Below are 7,326 nucleotides of genomic sequence, written 5' to 3'. Positions count from 1 at the left end.
GTACCGAGCTAGCGTGAAGCCTAGTGCCTCCTTGTCGTTCTTCAAAAACACTGTTTCCTCTTTGATAAAATCTCTAGGTTCCACCGGCAAGCCGGAGGAAGAACAGATAACAGTAGCCGTAAGTACTTTGACTTCCAGGGGAGTTATTCTGTCCCGGATGCTTAAGAAAACTGTACCTGCCGTCAGCGCTTCTAAAGCTTCTTACGTTTTGTTCTCGTCATTGTTTTTGCGCGCTTCTCGAGTGCGCTCCCTGACACCCTTAGAGCCTGTGGAGGTAGCGGTATCAGTCTAAAAGGAAATGCACTGGACTCAGTGTGGCAAGCTGAGCCAGAAACCAGTCACCAAGCGACAAGGGGGATGGCCGTTGGTGCCCAGCTTTCGCCGGTCGCAAGCCATAGAATGGGTCGGAGCGAAAGGTTCACAGACAATACAAAGTCTATACAGTAAAGAGGCGATACAAAGGAATTTACAGTCAGTAGTACGAGTACATACAAAGTGATTCGCAATATAATGCGACTCGAGAGAAATTACAATACAACAAAAACCTTGCACCAAAAGTGCACTAATACAAGAGAGAGACAGAGAGACAAACGAAACAATTTTTTCACCGGACATTCCGACAGTCCGACAACAAGAGGATACCGACGGAGCTGTCCCGCGAACTGGTGGACGCCGCCTCGCTGGTCACTGGCTGCCCGAGTGGTGTTGTGCCGGGAATGGAGCGTCCCCGCTTCTCTGAAGCTTGGACGGCGGCTCGGCCTGACAGGCAGAGGTCATCAGCCTTTATATATAGGCACACTCCACGTCTGTTCGTTCTTCGCGCCAAGGTATGCACGCACGTACACACACTACCAACTGTACAATTTCCTTCTCATTCTCGCGGCGGGTGCACGACCCCATTGGTCAGACGCCGAGACCGCCTTCCGGAAATTTCGAGCTCTTCCTTGCGATGCGCCGCCGCCGATATGCGAGCAAAAGGAAGAAGGCATCACTCAGCACGCTGAGTGATGCCACAATCAGCAGAAATTACCCAACCTTCAAGCAACATGTCCGCACACACGCAGGCCGCCGCCAGGCTTACGCATACAACCACAAGCCACCCTTGGACGCTGCGGCGCTGGCCTACACAGACGCTGTCTCACGGAAACCGCGGGCTCCACAGCAGCCTTCTTCCTCCACCCTTGCCTCTCTGCAACCAGCACTCACACAACCGGTCCATACACCTCCCCACTCTCTATTCTCGCCCTAAAGATACACAGCATCGCCGATGCTGTCACACATTTTGCCACCCTAAGCCCCGCCCCCGCATACGTTTTCTATAAAAACTCGCAGGCAGCTTTGCATGCCTTCCACGAAAGAGCCCTCCCCTTCCTTACCGATCGGTCTTAGATGCCACCCTCATAGCATTAAGCCTACGACCGGTGACCCTCCGGTGGATCCCTATTCACATGGGCACTCCCGGCAATGAGCTGGCTCACCAGCTTGCCTGCGAAACTACAAACCGGGCGCCGGGTATTCCATGGACGAGCCCACCCATGGAGCAGGCGGTCATATCTTAAAAGCGCACTGTCAACGAATACTACACGCAGCAAAAATTCGACTTAGCTGATTTACCACCGCCACACCCATCCTTATTGATCAGTGAAGCTCGCATTCTTCGCCGAATACAGTTTAACCTCCTACATACACCAGACAAACTTTATCTGTACCGGTACACTTTCACCCTTCAGTGCCCAAACTGTCCACACCCATATGCAGATATAGAATACTGCCTTACATAGTGCCGAGCAGCCTTCCAGTCCCCCGCCTATCCTATGCCGCAACCCCACCCATGGCCCATCTGGCTCGCCTCTCTGGATCTGAAACTGCAATGCGCTCTCGTCACCTTGGCTCAGGACCTGTAGGAGGACGCGCACGAGCTAAGACTCACCCTACATAGGGACCCTGGATAGCCCATGTGGGCGGCGAGCCGAGGAGATTGGACGGGGGCCCTCAGAAGGCACGTTGGAGAGGCGACCAAGAAACTAGAAGGGGATAATGCCCCGTCTATGGCGGAGAGTCGTTTGCTCCACATGTGGGGGGCCAAGCAAAATATGGAAAGGCGGCTAAAACATCGAAGGTAGAATCGCAAGATCCGAAGGAAGACTGCGAGAACACAACAAGGAAATTGACGATTTCGCGTTTAAATTAGGCGAACAAAATTTGTGCAACAGATGCGACGAAATGGAGGGAGGTAGGAATCTCTCCAAGGCGTAGAGCATGTTCCGGCACCTGCTGGACCCAACAAGCTCGGTAGCACAATCAGGAATTAGATTAGCAGAGGCCAGCGGCGCGTTCCAGGGATACGACGAGGAGTTTATGGAGAAATTGGTAAAAACATATGTTGGGAACACCCAATATTCCCCCCTCCCGCAGGATGGCGTGGCGCCGAACGAGGCGCTAGAAACCCTCATCACAGAGGCAGAGAAACATGCAGAAATTGTCAGCCTAAAGGAGAAATCGGCACCGAGCTCTGATGGAGTCATAATAGAGAGGCTAAGGAATTTAGATGATGAATTCATTAGACTCTTAATAGAATACATCGGAGAAGTTTGGAATAAAGGGAAGCTACCCGAGCAATGGAAGACGGTCAAGAACATTATCATACCGAAGCCGGGCAAACCCCCGCAGCTTGGCAACGTAAAGGTAATTACCCTTAAGTCATGCGTAGGGAAATTGATGGAGCATGTCGTGCCAACAAAGCTGACGGGCTTCCTGGAGCGAAAAAAAATTCGCTGTTGCATAGCTTGGTTAAGCCCGGTAATTGAGAAAGCAATACCCGTACCTACGCCATGGTTCAGCTGGTAGTGTAGCTGGTGGTGGTGCTTGTGGTTAGACTTGTGGCGATGCATCTGTTATACAATCCAATCCAATCCAGCGCAATCCAATCCAATCCAAACCAATGTAATCTAATGTAATCTAATCTAATCTAATCTATTCTAATCCAATCCAATCCAGTCCAGCACAATCCAGTCCAGTCAGGCCGCCGTTCATGTGCACCGCCGTCGCACACGGACGGAGCGAGATCGCGAAGCAATGTTAAGCCGCTGGTGGTTGGCACAGCTACTGCTTTGTAGCGACGTGAGTCGAGCCTAATCTCTTCAGCGCATGGAGGAAGGAAACCTTCTTTCCTCCAGGCTTCAGCGTAACGCCACAATCGCGCCCCTAGCGGAGAGCGCAGGAGTTAGGCGCCGGTGGTGGCACCGCCGCGGCTTGCGACGGCGCGAGTCGGTCACCCTTCTCTTCGGCGTGACGTCACAAAGCACCTCTTGCGCTCCTAGCGGAGAGCGCAGGAGTTAGGCGCCGGTGGTGGCACCGCCGCGGCTTGCGACGGCGCGAGTCGGTCGTCCTTCTCTTCGGCGTGATGTCACGCATGACGTCACACAGAGGTCAACTAAAGGTCAATGGTGGCACCGCCGCGCCACGGCAAAGGCTGAAAGTGCAAGTAGTAAAGAAAAAACCTGTGCGCGCACGAGTTGGTCGGTTTCCGGCCACACTTGCGCACGCAGGACGTGATGCTCCGACATGTAATTAGTAGAATTAGTTACACGGCGCCCTACTTCGATATAAAAGCCGTAGAGAGACAGCAAAGAGATGTCATCGTTCGAAAATGTATTAAAAAGCCACTCCGGCTACCCGTGGGTACCTCGACAGAGCGACTGCTTGGGTTAGGGGTACACGAAACAGATATGCAGGATGTTAAGCCGGATTACGAAAAAGAGAAAAGCGGTGAAGGAGCGAGATGCTTTACGGATCACTTCTGCGCTCATCATACCGAGGATGACGTACGCGCTTCCGTACCTAAAACCTAACAAAGGGGAAAAGAACAAAATGGAAACATGCATCAGAAGGGCGTATAAGCAAGCTTTAGCCGTCATGACCTGCGCCTCGACAGAGAAGCTGATGAACATGGAGGTGTACGGCACCTATGAGGAGCACAGCGAAACCATGCTCAGATTTCAAATGGAAAGACTTAAAAGAACTGCCGCTGGCCGCGCACTACTGGTCAAGCTAGGATACCCGGCAGAAGACGAGGGCGAAGACAAGACAGACATTGACAGCCAAATTAGGAGCACTTTCTTGGTTAAACCAGTGCCAAGAAACATGGACCCCAAAAACCACGAAGGAAGACGGGCGGCGAGATCATTGGAGTTGGACGGGTTCCTAAAGAAGAAACAGATGGTTCTGTATGTTGACGCGTCCAAGTACAGAACGAAGGAAAACGCTAGGGCGGTAGCAGTAGTGAACGCCAATGGGAATATAGTTACTGGTGCATCAGTGCGCACAAGGACAACACAAGCAGCGGAAGAGATCGCCATAGCTCTAGCCCTGACTGAAGCCAATCGGCAGGGACTGAGTTACTGGATAGCGACGGATTCTCAGGCTGCAGCAAGGGCATACAGAGATGGAAGGATCGGCCGAAAAGCCGCTAGTATCGTCTTCGAACAAAAACAACACAGACATGGATCAAACAACACAAGCATTCAACACACCATCATTTGGGTCCCTGACACTGGGGTTGAGGGAAATCTCATGGCAGACACCGTTGTCCGAGGGTTCACGAACCGGAGGGCGGGTTTGCCGGTCGAACCCTTCAGCACGCCAGAATCTTACGGGGAGGCAATGAAGGCGTTGTTGGGAGCGATCAAGAAGTACTCGGCTCCGGCGGATATCCTCGACAGAGAGCAGGCCACCACGCTCAGACGACTACAAACAGACACCTACCCAAGCAGAGCCATATATCACAAAATGTGGCCGAATAGATACGCGAAAAAGTGCGTGTGGTGTGGGGGCTACGTCACAACGTACCACGCCACCTGGGGCTGCGAAAAAAGCCCTTTACTACCAAAGGTAAATAGCCCTAGTCTAGAGCAGTGGGAGGCCCTCCTGGCTGACTCCGACCCGAGCACACAGCTTATGCTGGTGACGAGGGCCAAGGCAGCGGCGGAGGCCAACGGGATCCTGGACTAGGGAAGACCGACCACTGACGCTCCACATCTATCTATCCCCATCCCCCTACTCCCTAACTCTTCCCTTTGAAAAAAAAATAAATGTTTTCACTACGACTACTAGGGGTACACAACACGTGCATAGAACTACTGGAGGCGGTGCGCGCCTCTCCAATCCAGAGACTCCGCAAAACAGAAAGAGGCAGTATAATCCTAGCAAAAGCTGGAATAAATCCCGAACGAAGGATGAAAATGATAGTTGCGGTCTACAGGGAACATAGGAACGCCTTGGTGGTCCCTCGTTTCTCGAAAAATCTGAACAGGGAGTTTGACGTTGAACGCTGTTTCCAGAGAGCCGAGTTCCTAGAGCTCAGGTTCGGTAATATGGAGACAGCGGACATAGTGCACGTTGACGCGGGTGGGACGACGGCAGCGACTGTGCTTGGATTGTCAACAGCCGAGGGACGCTAGTCGCCGCAGCAGCCATCACAGGGTGCAACATAGAGACTGCGGAGGAAGTTGCTATAGCGTTCACCTGCATAGGAACGAAAGCAGAATTCGTAGCAAGCGACACTAAGACTGCCATTCAAGATTTTGGACGAGGCAGGATCTCACCGGAAGCGGCCATCATCCTTAGCCACCAAGTGCTGGATAGAAAAATTCAGTTAATTTGCACACCCGCATACCCTAGCATCTCCGGTAACAAAGCGGCTCATGAGCTATGCGGAGTTCTTTACTTACGGCTAGCCATATAGCCTCCCGAGCATTGGGGGAAAGAGGGGCGCCCGCAAAATTACGGGCAAATTTTCACCATTACGAATTGGGACGCAGGCTGGTACCCCCACTAGCCCCAAAATTAAATAAGAGAGAAATTGTCGCGTGGAGGCGGCTAAAAACTAATACATTTATGAACCCGGTATGAGCGTACGACGTGTACCCTGACCTGAGGTCGCATGATAGATGAACTCACTGCATGGGGAGAGGGTCCCTCGACCACATCAATTGGGAGTGCCCATATTCTCTTAGGGGGAGGCAAAAATATTGAGATTAGAGAAGCCTGGGAGACCCTGCTAAGAAGCCCGGACCGCGAGCTCCGGCGCACTACCACCCGTCTGGCGGAAGAGGCCGCTACCAGTCAAGGACTGCCACCCAGCCTCTAACCGCGGACACGACACGCAACTCTCCGTCTCCCAGGTCTGCGTGCCGGGTGCTAGCATGAAAGACTTTTTTGATGGAATTAAGAGTTGTTCATTTAATCAATAAATGGTGTCTCTTCTGCCATTCTCTGTCTCTTTTTCTCGAATCCATTGGCCCTCTTTCTCAACGGCTTCTCGAGCACGCTCTCGTCCTCACTCTTCCTCTCCTAGGAACTGTTTGAATTTCTGGTCCAACCGCTGAACAACTTCACCTTCCTTCATACCGCACTGATGCCCTAACTCATATATGTCCTTGAGATTCATTCTCAGCCTGAACTATTCAAATGCATTACATAATAGCTGCTCCGCGAACCTTAATACCACCCCCCCCCCCCCCCCCCCCCCAGCGCGGCGCCTTAAAATATACCTCTGCTGCTAAACACTCGTTTACGACCACTTCGTAAAGTTCTTCCAACTCTTTCTCCATTCTCTGCGCTAAAAAAGCACCATACGTCCTCTGAAGGCGCCGGAATATGTCACGTTTGCTCCCTGACACCTTTTGATTGGGGGGGCGGGGGGGGGGGGTAGCATTCTCAGTCGCAAAGGAGATCTGTTAACTCAGTGGCAAACTCAGCCAGAATCCAGGTACCAAGTGACAAAGGGGGTGGTTGATTGGTGCCCTGCAGTAGCCAGTCGCAACCCAGAGAATGGGTCGAAGCCAAAGGCTCACAAACGAAACAAACTTTATACAGCACACAGACGATACAGAGGAAGCTAAAATCACTCGTACGAGCACATATAAACTGATATAAAATATAATGGAACTCGAGACACTACACTACAACAAAAACCCTTGCGCCTAAAGTGTACTGATACAAGACAAAGACAAACAAAACACAATTTATTCAGTGGGCACTGCGACAGCGCGGCAACCACAGGGTCACGACGGAGCGGTCCCGCAGGCTGGCGTAGGTTGCCCGCTGGTCCTGGCTGCGAGAGTGGTGTTGACCCGGGAGTCCCCAGGCCCGCTTCTCTGAAGCTTGAACGGCGGGTGCGGCTTACAGACAGCGGATATCGGCCTTCATATATTCCCGTCGTGGCGACTGCTGTCCGACGAGCAGGAAAACAGGCAGAAAACCTCCCAAACGAAACTCTTTATTTCGGCTGACTTGCGCCCGCAAAGAACTCAGTGACTCGGCAGC

The sequence above is a fragment of the Amblyomma mixtum genome, chromosome 2 (genome assembly GCF_055824585.1).
Source record: "Amblyomma mixtum isolate Tamu chromosome 2, ASM5582458v1, whole genome shotgun sequence".
NCBI classification, from domain to species: Eukaryota; Metazoa; Arthropoda; class Arachnida; order Ixodida; family Ixodidae; genus Amblyomma; species Amblyomma mixtum.
Note: the sequence above shows the minus strand (reverse complement) of the source record.